This window comes from Paramormyrops kingsleyae, chromosome 12 (assembly GCF_048594095.1).
Source record: "Paramormyrops kingsleyae isolate MSU_618 chromosome 12, PKINGS_0.4, whole genome shotgun sequence".
In the NCBI taxonomy this organism is placed as follows: domain Eukaryota; kingdom Metazoa; phylum Chordata; class Actinopteri; order Osteoglossiformes; family Mormyridae; genus Paramormyrops; species Paramormyrops kingsleyae.
In genome coordinates this window covers 1,492,704-1,503,742 of record NC_132808.1, presented here as the reverse complement: position 1 = coordinate 1,503,742, position 11,039 = coordinate 1,492,704, and the positions used below count along the sequence as shown (strand labels likewise).

Sequence of the window (11,039 nt, the reverse complement as noted above, 5' to 3'; positions counted from 1 at the left end):
GAAAGATTTTCTCCTGCCGACTCTACCATGAAGGTTACATTTGTTCAGGTGTCGCTGCACAGTAGAACGGTGAACCACCACTCCAGAGTCTGCTAAATCCTCCTGGAGGTCGTTTGCGGTCAAATGGGGCTTTTTATTTGCCTTCATAGCAATTGAATGAGCAGTTCTTTCAGAAAGTTTTCTTGACCTCCATCATTCCTGTTAACTGCCATTTCTTAATAACATCATGAACTGAGGAGACATCTATCTGGAAACGCTTTGCTATCTTCCTGTAGCCTTCTCCTGCTTGGTGAGCATTAATTATTTTAATTTTACAAGTTAAACTTAAACGTTATCTAAGGGCTGATCTTGGACTGGCCAAACTTTTGCTTCAGACCCTTTACATTTTTTGTTATTTTGTACCTGTGAACGATGGAAATAAAATTTAATCTTGCTTAAAATATGAAAGAAATGTGTCATCATTAACTTTATGATTATACTTTTGGTGATCAGTTCATCTTCTGCTGACTTAACAGACATTTTAAGCCCAAACTTTTGCATGCCACTGTATGCTTTTGAAACAAATAACCTCAGAATTTCCTCATTTAAAATTTTTGGAAAACAAGAACAGGATGAGCTAAGAACATCAGAGAGCGCTGAGCCAGAAACCAGGGGCACCAGTGAAGCTGAGGTTGACCAAGAGGTTGGAGATGAGCTGTTGCACAGCGAGATGTTTGATCAGAAGGAAACAGGAGTCCCACCTCCTAACTAGGCAGACACTCTCGGGTGAGGAGAGCCTTCGCCAGGCAGAGTTGGAGTGGCAGGTCCTCCAGGCCCGGAAGCAGGAGGTGGCAGGACCAGCGTTGGCCTGGCATCTGGGCAAGGAATCTGCAAAGGCCCAGATGGAGCAGATCCAGGCAGCCGAGCGGCACAAGGAGAAGGAGCTGGCGCGTGTGCGTCTGGAGAACATCAAGCTGAAGGCGGCATCGCCAAGGGTGAGAGAGCACTGTCTGCCAAGAAGGGGCTGGCGGAGGGGCTGCACATCCTCGACTTCGAGCAGCTGAAGCTGGAGAACCAGACGTACAGCGGTAAGGTCGAGCGAGTCGCAGAGATTCTGTTGCTGCGCGACAAGATCGCAGGTGCGTGCACGTCACAGAGAAGCTGCGATGGGTGCAGATGGCACTTGCAGCTGACCTGGCAGAGATGGAGGTGGCGGTGGCACGGTCACGTGACTCTCTGACATGCGGCAAGCGGGCTCGGGACAGGGTGCGGGCAGACAACCTGCGGCTGCGCCAACGAAGCGAGCTGCTGGGGAACAGCGTGCTGCTGCGAGACATGGAGGAAAGGGTGGGCGATGTCATGTCGCTGGAGCTCAGGCTGGGGGCACTGAAGAGCAGGAACTGCAGAGCTGAGAGGAAAGTGGAGCCGGTCTGGGACACACCGTAGTGGGATGAACAGGCAGGCAGACAGATAGACACACACACACACACACACACACATGTAAACTGTCACACATGCAGGCTTTCAGATCTATTAGTGATGGACTAATATTTAGCATCATTACGGATGTCATTAGAGATTTTGGGCCCCTAACCCAGACCAATTGCATTTCAGGGCCCCTGTAATCATCCTAACTGCAACCCCCCCCCACCCACCCCCCTTTTTGGTGTCCCTGAACATCACCATACTTAAATATGAAAAAGGTGATTTGTAATTTAATGCAGTTTATTTTAAAAATCAGTTTTTGTAACAGATTGAGTGGTAGCTGAATCCTCAGCAAAGATGGATTCCTTTGCAGTACATTGCAGTTTAACACAGCAAACAGCATGTTCAACAGTGAGATTTCCCCCAGATGTGTAAGACAGTTACAAGATGATTATAGACGAATAAAAGACAAACTTGTGTCTCTCACTCTGCATGGTTCTCCCTCGATTCCTTTGTGTGAAAGTTTCAGGTTTTATTGTCACAAGTGTGCAGAGGAACACAGTGAAATTCTTATACCACAGTTGCAGGGGGGGGGGGGGGGGGGTTGAGCAGTGGGACAAATAGCAGTGTGATGCAGGACAAGACAGTGCAGTATGAGAGTGAGCAAACATGTAAGAAGTGCAATGGGGATGGAAACTGGCTGCAGTGTAATAAATACTAATAAAGTGCAGAAGTGGAATTTTAACAACGTGCAGTACAATGCAGTGGGGGGGACAGATGCAGGCCACTCTCTTGGTCACTGTCTTGAGTAGAGAAGCTGTCCCTGAAACAGGTGGGGGGGGGGAGGTAATGCACCGGTAGTGTCTTCCAGAGGACAGGAGTGTTAAGGGGGTGTGAGCTGGGTGGCTGACGTCCCAGATGATGGATCCCCTTCTGTCAGTCTCACTGGACGCCAAATGCCAGAGTGGCTGATCGGCAGGATCCATGAGACACACAGACACATATATGCAGCTGAGCGTAAGCTTGGGGGGTCACAGCACAGGGTCAGACAGTGTACAGTGTGCAGTGCCCCTGGAGCAGGGATACTTTATTTGCCATTTGCACAAGTACAGGATCACTGGAATCCCTTAGTCTCCACATATCTCACCTTGCTCTGTTTGGGGCACAAACGCAGATCAAATGTTAGAGTACAAACGCAGGGTCAGTCATTTATTTTGGGGGATTAAGGACCCAACAGATATGCCAGTGAATTGTCTAGGATTCAATCCAGCGACCTTCTGTTCACTGATACAACCTCCTTATACTTGTAACACACAGTGTTGGAACCATTTTTAAATTGCATATCTTTATTTTATTTGATAAGCTTGTAATAGACAAAATATAGCCTGTTTTGTATATATAATGATGCCTAAATGTAATCTGTCTTTCTAAATGCCTGTATATTGCTATATCGTATATACTGTAGGTCCCAAACCTTATTTAAATATGAATTCATTTGTCATATTGGGGAGGGGCATGTTTTTCTGGCGGAGGGGGATACAGTTTTTGGACCATTACTGACGATCGCTTAGAAGTTTGTGTAAGTGCCCTTTTCCAGGAGGGATCTACGCTTCCAAAGATCTCGGAGTCGAAATTAAGTAGCCACTCGGTAAATTTAAAGCAGCTTCGGGTAAGACACAGTTAACGCAAACTGCGTCGCCTATAGCTTATACATACGGGTATAATGAATAAGTTTGTTTGTAAAGGCTATTTAACCAGGAGTTAATAATGAAGGCGACGCACCTGTTTATGAGTAAGTCACACGGAAAAGGCCGAACTCAGGCAGACGGTTCCGTTGCCTGATGTCCAGGACAGAGAGACTCAGGAAGAGTTTTTTCCCCCAGGCCATAAGGCTTCTCAACTCAAACTAACTCTGGTCCTTCTGTATACTACGTTCGTTTGTACTGGAATGCACATATACTGCACATGTTCACTTTACTGTACAAATAACTTTAGTCTGTACATCCTCGCCATTACACTCACCATTGCACTATATTTTAGATTTTAGATTGTATATTTGGATTGTATATTTTAGATTATGTACTTGGTTCCATAGAAAACAGCCCGAATGTGCAGGTAGCTCTTGTCACACACGCAGCATTCTACAGCACCAATGCCATGATTTCAGGGAGGTTAATGTAACACTTTGGTTTAATTGTAAAATTTGCAGGAGAAAATTCAAGCTTAGTGTGAGAGAATGAGATTGGACCCAGTTGTGAGTGTCTCACGGTCAGTTATGGGACGTTTGACAGCCCTGGAGTCATTGGTTCTACAAAAGGCATTGGATTAATTTAATCAAGTGCATGAATCTGTTCAAATACTGCTGACTGACGATATTATAGAAAATGAGAGGATCGATCGGAATGAGTCCATAATGGTCACTTTTAAGGGCCTTGAAACTCAGGTTCATCCACATGTACTGGTAGATCCCTCTGTGCTTTCAGTGTTTCAAAAGGATAAAATCTGTGAAAGTCAGCAAAGTGTAGCTGTAATGTATCCTGTTCTATATCATCTGCTCCTGTGGCAGTTCTGGGTGGGCCGGGGGGGGCACCTGCATTTTATAGCTTCATGACTTGGACCTACTGTAGGTGTCCATTACAAAGTGATTTGTAATTTTGAAAAAAACATCTAGAGTCCTCATTACACATTAACGGTTCATTTTAAAATGTAAAAATCTAATTGATGTCCCCCCCCCCCATTCAAATGGACCAGAACCTCCAGTGATGTGCTTGTGAAAGACAATGCAGCCTTAGAAGCGATGGACGACTTAGACTGTCTGAAGGGTAGGGGTAAAAAAATAAAACAGGCACCTTCCCAACACCCCCCCCCCCCCACACACACACACACACACACACACTAGTAGAATCGTACGCTATGTGTGGTGAAGTTATGTTAGTCCCTGATTAAGATTATTCAACTAGAGTTTTGTCGGCTAAAGGAGACTAAAACTGCGAGCCCTTGGAAAATGTACCTGGGGGATCAGTCAGCTGAGCTCATGGATGCTGACCTGTCATCCTTACATTTTGTGACAATAGGAACAATCTCTAAAACGCAGCTTTGAAGCAGTGGCAGCTCCTGCCAAATCTCTCTCGGGGGTGATTGTTAAGATGATGACTAAGGTGACCCTTTTAATAGGTAAATTAACAGCTAACTAATCAGGCAAATGTTACATTGCATTGTTCAAATTAGTCAGCTAGCTAACATGATATTTTCACGCTGCACTGAACAATTAATATTTTTTTTGGTCATCTCAGTGAAACAATACCACCAGTAACCACTAGATGTCAGAATAACACACCTGCTCCTGGTATTTACTAGTGTGGCTCATCAGAAGCCAGGTAGGATAGAAAACTTACTGGATAGTAGCTCTCCAGGACCGGAGTTGGTGACCCCTGCTGTACAGTGATTGTGGACAGCTATGTCCAAAATTTATAATTATTATCTACATTGACTGACCAATCTACTGTGGTTATAAACAGATAAATTGTCATCTATCAGTTTGAATCATAAAAACCTTCATCATGAAGAGAGATACCTGCTTTTCTATTAATTACATAAAATTGAGTGAAGTCCTCGCTCTCACAATAATCTGATTCGATCAATTTATTCTGATTACTATGACCAGGGCCGGCCCAAGCCTTCAGGGGGCCCTAAGCAGAATTTTATTTGGGGGTCCCTCTGTGCCACCAATATGACTAATTATTGTCAATCCTTTATTATTCGCACACTATAAATCTAACACACCCAATATAAATTTTTCTTTTTTTGTAGCTGTGTTGCTTACATCATACCAATGTTTTTACCCTTGCTATGATCTTCAATTGTAACAGTAGCAAACCCACAGGAGTAGTCAGGTGTTAATTTGCACTTTAACATTCAAAGTCTTGCAGTACCAGTTGGCATACTTAATGTGGTGTACTGAAAAGTGGCAAAATAAACTAGTAGACAATGCTCTTACTGTAAACACTTTAACCACTTTTTTTTACAACATGTAAAAAGTGCAATACAATCAACACAAATAAAATAAATAATAAAATATAAGGCTAACGTTAACCACTTTAATTACTTTTGGTCAGAAAATTTTGCAACATTTAAAAAGTGCAATACATCAAGTACAATATAATAAATAATAAAATATAAAGCTAAATACCAAAGAACTACAAATTAGTCAAATACAAACAGGATATTTTTATATGAAAAGACAAACTAACTCAACTTTACATTCCACCTCAATATTCCACTTTCCTTAGAATTTGTGTTTCCTTGCTTTTCTGGAGGTAAAGTCGTTTATGATATCATTATAAGATATCTAATGGGCAATTATGTTATTAATACTAATTAGTGCAAGTCCACTCAGTCTTTCTTGGGCCATGGAAGATCTCAAATAGTTTTTGATCAGTTTGAGTTTGGAAAAGCTCCGCTCTGCAGATGGAGAGTGCAGGCTATCCGGAGATAACAACAATAACAACAAACAACAGTTATTTTAACATCAACCTATATGGCACCGCAGCGAGCCATCTGTACACCTAAAACATTAAGACATAATGATATAATAACACAGACCCAAAACTTAGGCCAGTCCAGTGTAAGTAATGTTAAACTGTTATCAGTACCAAAGTTATAAAACAGAAGCTTATTTTTTATTATTCATCGGTAATTTTTGTCCGTCTCATCCTTTGCACGAGCATGAATTGACGAGCCGTTAGCTGCCGCTGGTGATCGCTAAGCGGAAGAAGCAACATTAGCTTGCAATTTAGCCTCGTTTAGTTTATACTCATTTTTTTTAACTTACCTTTATCTTGCTGTTTTTTCTCTTCCTCTGATTTCTTCCGTTTTCTTTTCTCTGCACCAGAAAGATATGTCCTTTTTTGTGACATTATTAGTTGTTTTGCTGCAGTGACGCTGCTTCTTCAATGAATTTAAGTTAACTTACCTCAGGCATCGTACGGCTGTCATACTCCAACTGCCACCAGGGGGCAGCCGCTTAGTTCGCTTATGCCTTGGGCCGGCTCTGCTATGACGACCAATAGCAGAGCCAGAAATCACAGCATGGGTGGGTCAGCAGAAAATCAGGCCAATTCACATCATAATCACACTACAGACTCAACTACCATACATTTACAGTATTTTCAGTTTTTAAATGACCTGTGGCATCACTAAGACCACATTAATAAAGAGAGAGAAAAATCTGCTTGTCTCTTAACAGCACATTTCCTCCAACTGATCTAACGACACACACACGTACTTGTCTATCGCAATCATTGCATTGCACTGTATCGCTCGCTTTGAGTGCTGAGGTGGGCCTGAGTTCCACATGGCTGCACCCAGGACTATCTGTGCCAGCATAGTAGGTGACAACTGGACGGTGTTTCTGTTAATGACATGATCAAGTCATTAAGTTCAATCAAGTAATTTGAGTTTTGGTAACATTAGTCATGTTGACCTTGAATGTGACAGATTGCTGGCTGCCCCATTTATAAAGCAGATTGCATTTGATAAAGCCAAATTAGTGCAAACCCTTCTCGAACCCATACAGAGTACAATACAGTGCCTGCAGTTTGAAAAAAAATGCCTTAACATGACAGAGTACTCCACAGAACATGGCCTGATGCTGATTGGACTATGATATTCAGATGCAAGGCAAACTGTCTACGTTAGAGTACAGTAACTGTCTACGCTAGAGTAACTGTCTACATTAGAGTAACGGTGTGGTAGATAATTCCCTCCCTTTCCCACTCTGGTGGTGCGTCGTCTGGTCGCCCTAAGGAACAGACTGCCCCTGCTTTAAAGGATGATACATGAATATGAAAATCACCAAATACATGCGTTAAATCAAACAGCACATAATATACTGGGTTCACCGTCCAATCAAACAAACAATTACTGCAGTCAGCTAAGAGCTGCTAATGATCGTACTTACAGCAGTAATAGCAGTTATCCAGGTACAGAATGACTTCCTGCAGGTACTTGCACTCTGCATGTTCTCCCCATGTCATGTGAGTCTCCTCTGGTTACTCCAGGCCTCTACTGGGTCCCAAAACGTGGACAGGTGCCTTCTGGGATGGGTTTGACCCCATAGTTGATAAGTGATTGAAATCTTGTTTCCTGTGTCTTTGTAACATATGACAATGGATTCTCTGACCTGAAACAAGAGTTAACACAACTTATTCAAACATGTCATCCATGATACCATAAGTATGCTTTCCCGATTAAAAATGTGCCATTTTAACAGTATGATTTAATATTTCTAGCTAATTATTGTTCCTTGTTCTGCTTCTACAAAACTATGAGAGATTTGTATCCACTAATCGCTTGACGTGCATTAAGTGTTGAATATCTGGATGAGGTGTTCAATTGAATGCTGTGCCTGTGATGAGAAGGTTGTGGGTTCCAATCCTAAGATTATGAGAGTCATTTCACCATTGGGTACTTAAGCCAGTGTCTCTCGAATCAGTGTGGGGGGACCCTCAGACGGTCCATGTTTTTGCTCTCTCTCAGTTCACTGAGAGTTGGGAGGGAGCAAAAACCTGGACCGTCTGGGGGGCCCCGAGGACTGGTTTGAGAAACACTGACTTAAGCAAGGCTATTAACTCTAATTGCTCATGGTGCTATGCTTTCACAAAGAGTGAAATTTCTGTAGACTATTCAAAACGCAGGGAGCAGCCAAACTGTGATTTCATGGAAATTTTCAAAAAGGCATCAAGAAGGTAAAATACAAATATTCAGAACTACATCTGAACAGCAATCTCTGCTAAGTCTGTCACAGACTAAAAATGCAACAGCTCTCCACCCTCATCCAAAGGGACGCCCCAGTGCGTGAGAAATACAACAACTTCTTTGCTCACTTTGATAGAGGAAGCAGTGAACCTGCCAGCAGGACCTCAGCATCTGAGAGCTGGGCCAGTCAATCATATAGGCTGTCTGAGAGTGAGCAGATACTGAACCTCCACACCAGTCAGACACACACTGCACAGGCTCAGTGCTAGCAGGCAGTCAGGCTGGATGGAGTTTGGACTAATTGGACTCTCCCTGCCCAGAGACGTCTTATATGGAAAAACTGCTATCTGGCAAATGCTGCCCAAACGACAAGCCTAAAAAAACTTTTCCCCAAAAGCTGTAGCCAGACTGTCCCACTTCTCTGTCCCCCACCCCGTCTTGTAAATGATACACCGCCCCCACACCACACCATAAAACCAACCCATGGATTCAGACACCATTCTGCACTGCTTCACACATACCGAACATACAGCTCTGGAAAAATGAAGAGACCACAGCAACATTTTTTGTTTCACTCATTTCTCAGTTCATGGGTATCCGTCTGTGAATAGTATTGTAGCGCTGGTGAGATGGCACTGCACAGAAGAACCTATTAGTATTTCCCAGCATGCTCCCCAGACATGTAAATACCCCCATGTGTAATTGTTGTAGTAAACAGTAACGCTGAATCTTCAGTTTATGTAAGTGTGTCTGTCTATATTTGCTCTGTTCTGTGGCAGTTTCCCTGCCCTCCGTAAATCATCACCATCTGTGTGCCTTACATTCCAGTACTGTACAGTACATGCTTGTTATTTGTGTGGTTCTTTTAAGGACCATAATTAAAGATTAGCTCCAACTGAACACATCAGGCCTCATCTCTTCTCTGCCGCTGCCATTGAAATGTATTAGTTTTATGTTTCATCTAAAAAGGGATGTTGAATATATTTTCCTGTATGTTTCATATATTATCTGTTGTTTTTATCTATTTTCATGGAAGTTTTCTTCATGCCGCTGTGGCATCCTGGCAAGTGAGATGTGTTTGGAGGAGTGGAAGCAAGGATCAGCGAAATGTTGGTCAGCAAGTCTCGACTTCTGCAGGGTAGCCGGCTTGTCTGCCAGTTTGGGAGCAATTTCAAATGTGAGTAATAAGATAAGACTTTTATTGCCATTGTAGTTATACAACGACATTGTGTTTAGTACATGTAGCTCTCGAGAGAAGACAGCAGCAATGGAGAATACAAAATGCACAATAAGTCTGCAAGTAGACAATAAAATTACAAGTAGACAATATTACAAGCAGAATACAAGATAAGGTAAAAAGGAAAAAGTGCAAGTATGCAGTGTAAACAGGTATTGCACACATTATGGTAATTATATTAATATTTATATTGTACATGTTATAGTATTTGTACTTATGAAGTATAAAATAGGTAAACCATGTAAGCAGGTATGCAGTGTAAACAGGTATTGCACACATTATAGTATTATGATAATATGATAATTGTATTTACAATCCTAGGTGCAAAGTGGTCAGTGCATTAGCAGGAGGTTAAGGGAGGAAAATGCCAAAAGACTTGTATTGTGTTTGGTTACTTATGGTTAAGGTTAGGGCTGGGTAGCGGTTAAGGTTGTCATTGTCGGAATTAGGGTTTTGCCCATAGAAATGAATGGACGATCTCCACAAAGATATGAGTACAGGTCTGTGTGTGTGTGTGTGTGTGTGTGTGTGTGGTGGGGGGGAGGGACGATAGAGGCTACAGCTTTGGGGAAGAAGCTGTTTCTCTGTCTGTGTCCTGATGGTCTTCAATCTCTTGGCCGATGGAAGGGGGACAAACCTTAGTAGGTTAAGTCCTTGATAATTTTGCTGGTCCTCTTGAGTTGGCGGCTGATATAAACTGTATCTAGGTTCAGGAGCCAGGCTTCCACAATCCACTGGTTTCCTGGCTCTCCTAAAGTCCACAACGATCTCCTTTGTTTTAGTAGCATTGAGGACCAGGTGTTGACCCTCCACTCATCATCTCCTGATATCAGTCCCACTATGGGGGTGTCATCAGCGAACTTCACTGTAGTGTTAGAGGAGTGGATGGGTGTGCAGTCGTGAGTGAACAGGGTGAATCAGAATCAGAATATCTTTATTGTCATTGTAATATGTACAAAGAAATTAGGTGCAGTCCTTGCGGTGTCAAAGAATTATACAATAAATTACATATGTGGCATATGGACTGAAGCAACGAGCAATGGTGGGCCTTTGATAACAGAAGGGGTTGGCCTATGAGAAGGAGTGTCGGTTAGGGAGGGCACTAGATCAGGAAAGCTTGGGCGGTAGGGCCAAGCTGGGGGGCTGTAATGACACAGGTGAAGCTATGAGGGGAGATGGTGAGTGTGTCTCTGACACTCCAGATGGGGTTTTATTCACTGGCAGCTCGAGAGAAAGCTGAAGACAAAGTTACAAGTTACACATTTATCTACCAGATATTTACAAGAATTATTTCCAGTCAGCTGCTGGGATGTTCATCCCAGTCAGCAGAATCATTCTGGGCCGGATGTAGCCTGCATACACCATTTTCATCTGGCCCTCTGACGACATGGAATGAGCAGATCATTGCTGGTTTCCACTGGGACACTTCAGCCAGAAGAGGCACAAATGCAGATGCAGTTTCTGAATCTCACACAGAAGTAATGCTTGTTAGGGCCACTTGACAGCCAGACCTCTCTGCAGTTAATTCCCAGCCCTGGTCAGGCTTCATTCATTTTTATATCACATTCACCTAACCACCTGAATGTCTTTAACCCTATGGAATGAACCAGGGGCCCATATTTATTTTTCAAAGCACAGACAA

General features: G+C 42.9%; 1 long non-coding RNA gene across 1 annotated transcript; it reads right to left on the bottom strand.

The window, feature by feature from the left end:
• Positions 1-5,600: 5,600 nt before the first annotated feature.
• LOC140593589 (uncharacterized) lies at positions 5,601-7,765 on the bottom strand. Its single transcript, XR_011993994.1, has 3 exons — positions 7,364-7,765; positions 6,236-6,286; positions 5,601-5,885 (listed from the first exon to the last, which is right to left on the bottom strand). It is a non-coding gene; the product is annotated as an uncharacterized lncRNA (long non-coding RNA).
• Positions 7,766-11,039: the final 3,274 nt, after the last annotated feature.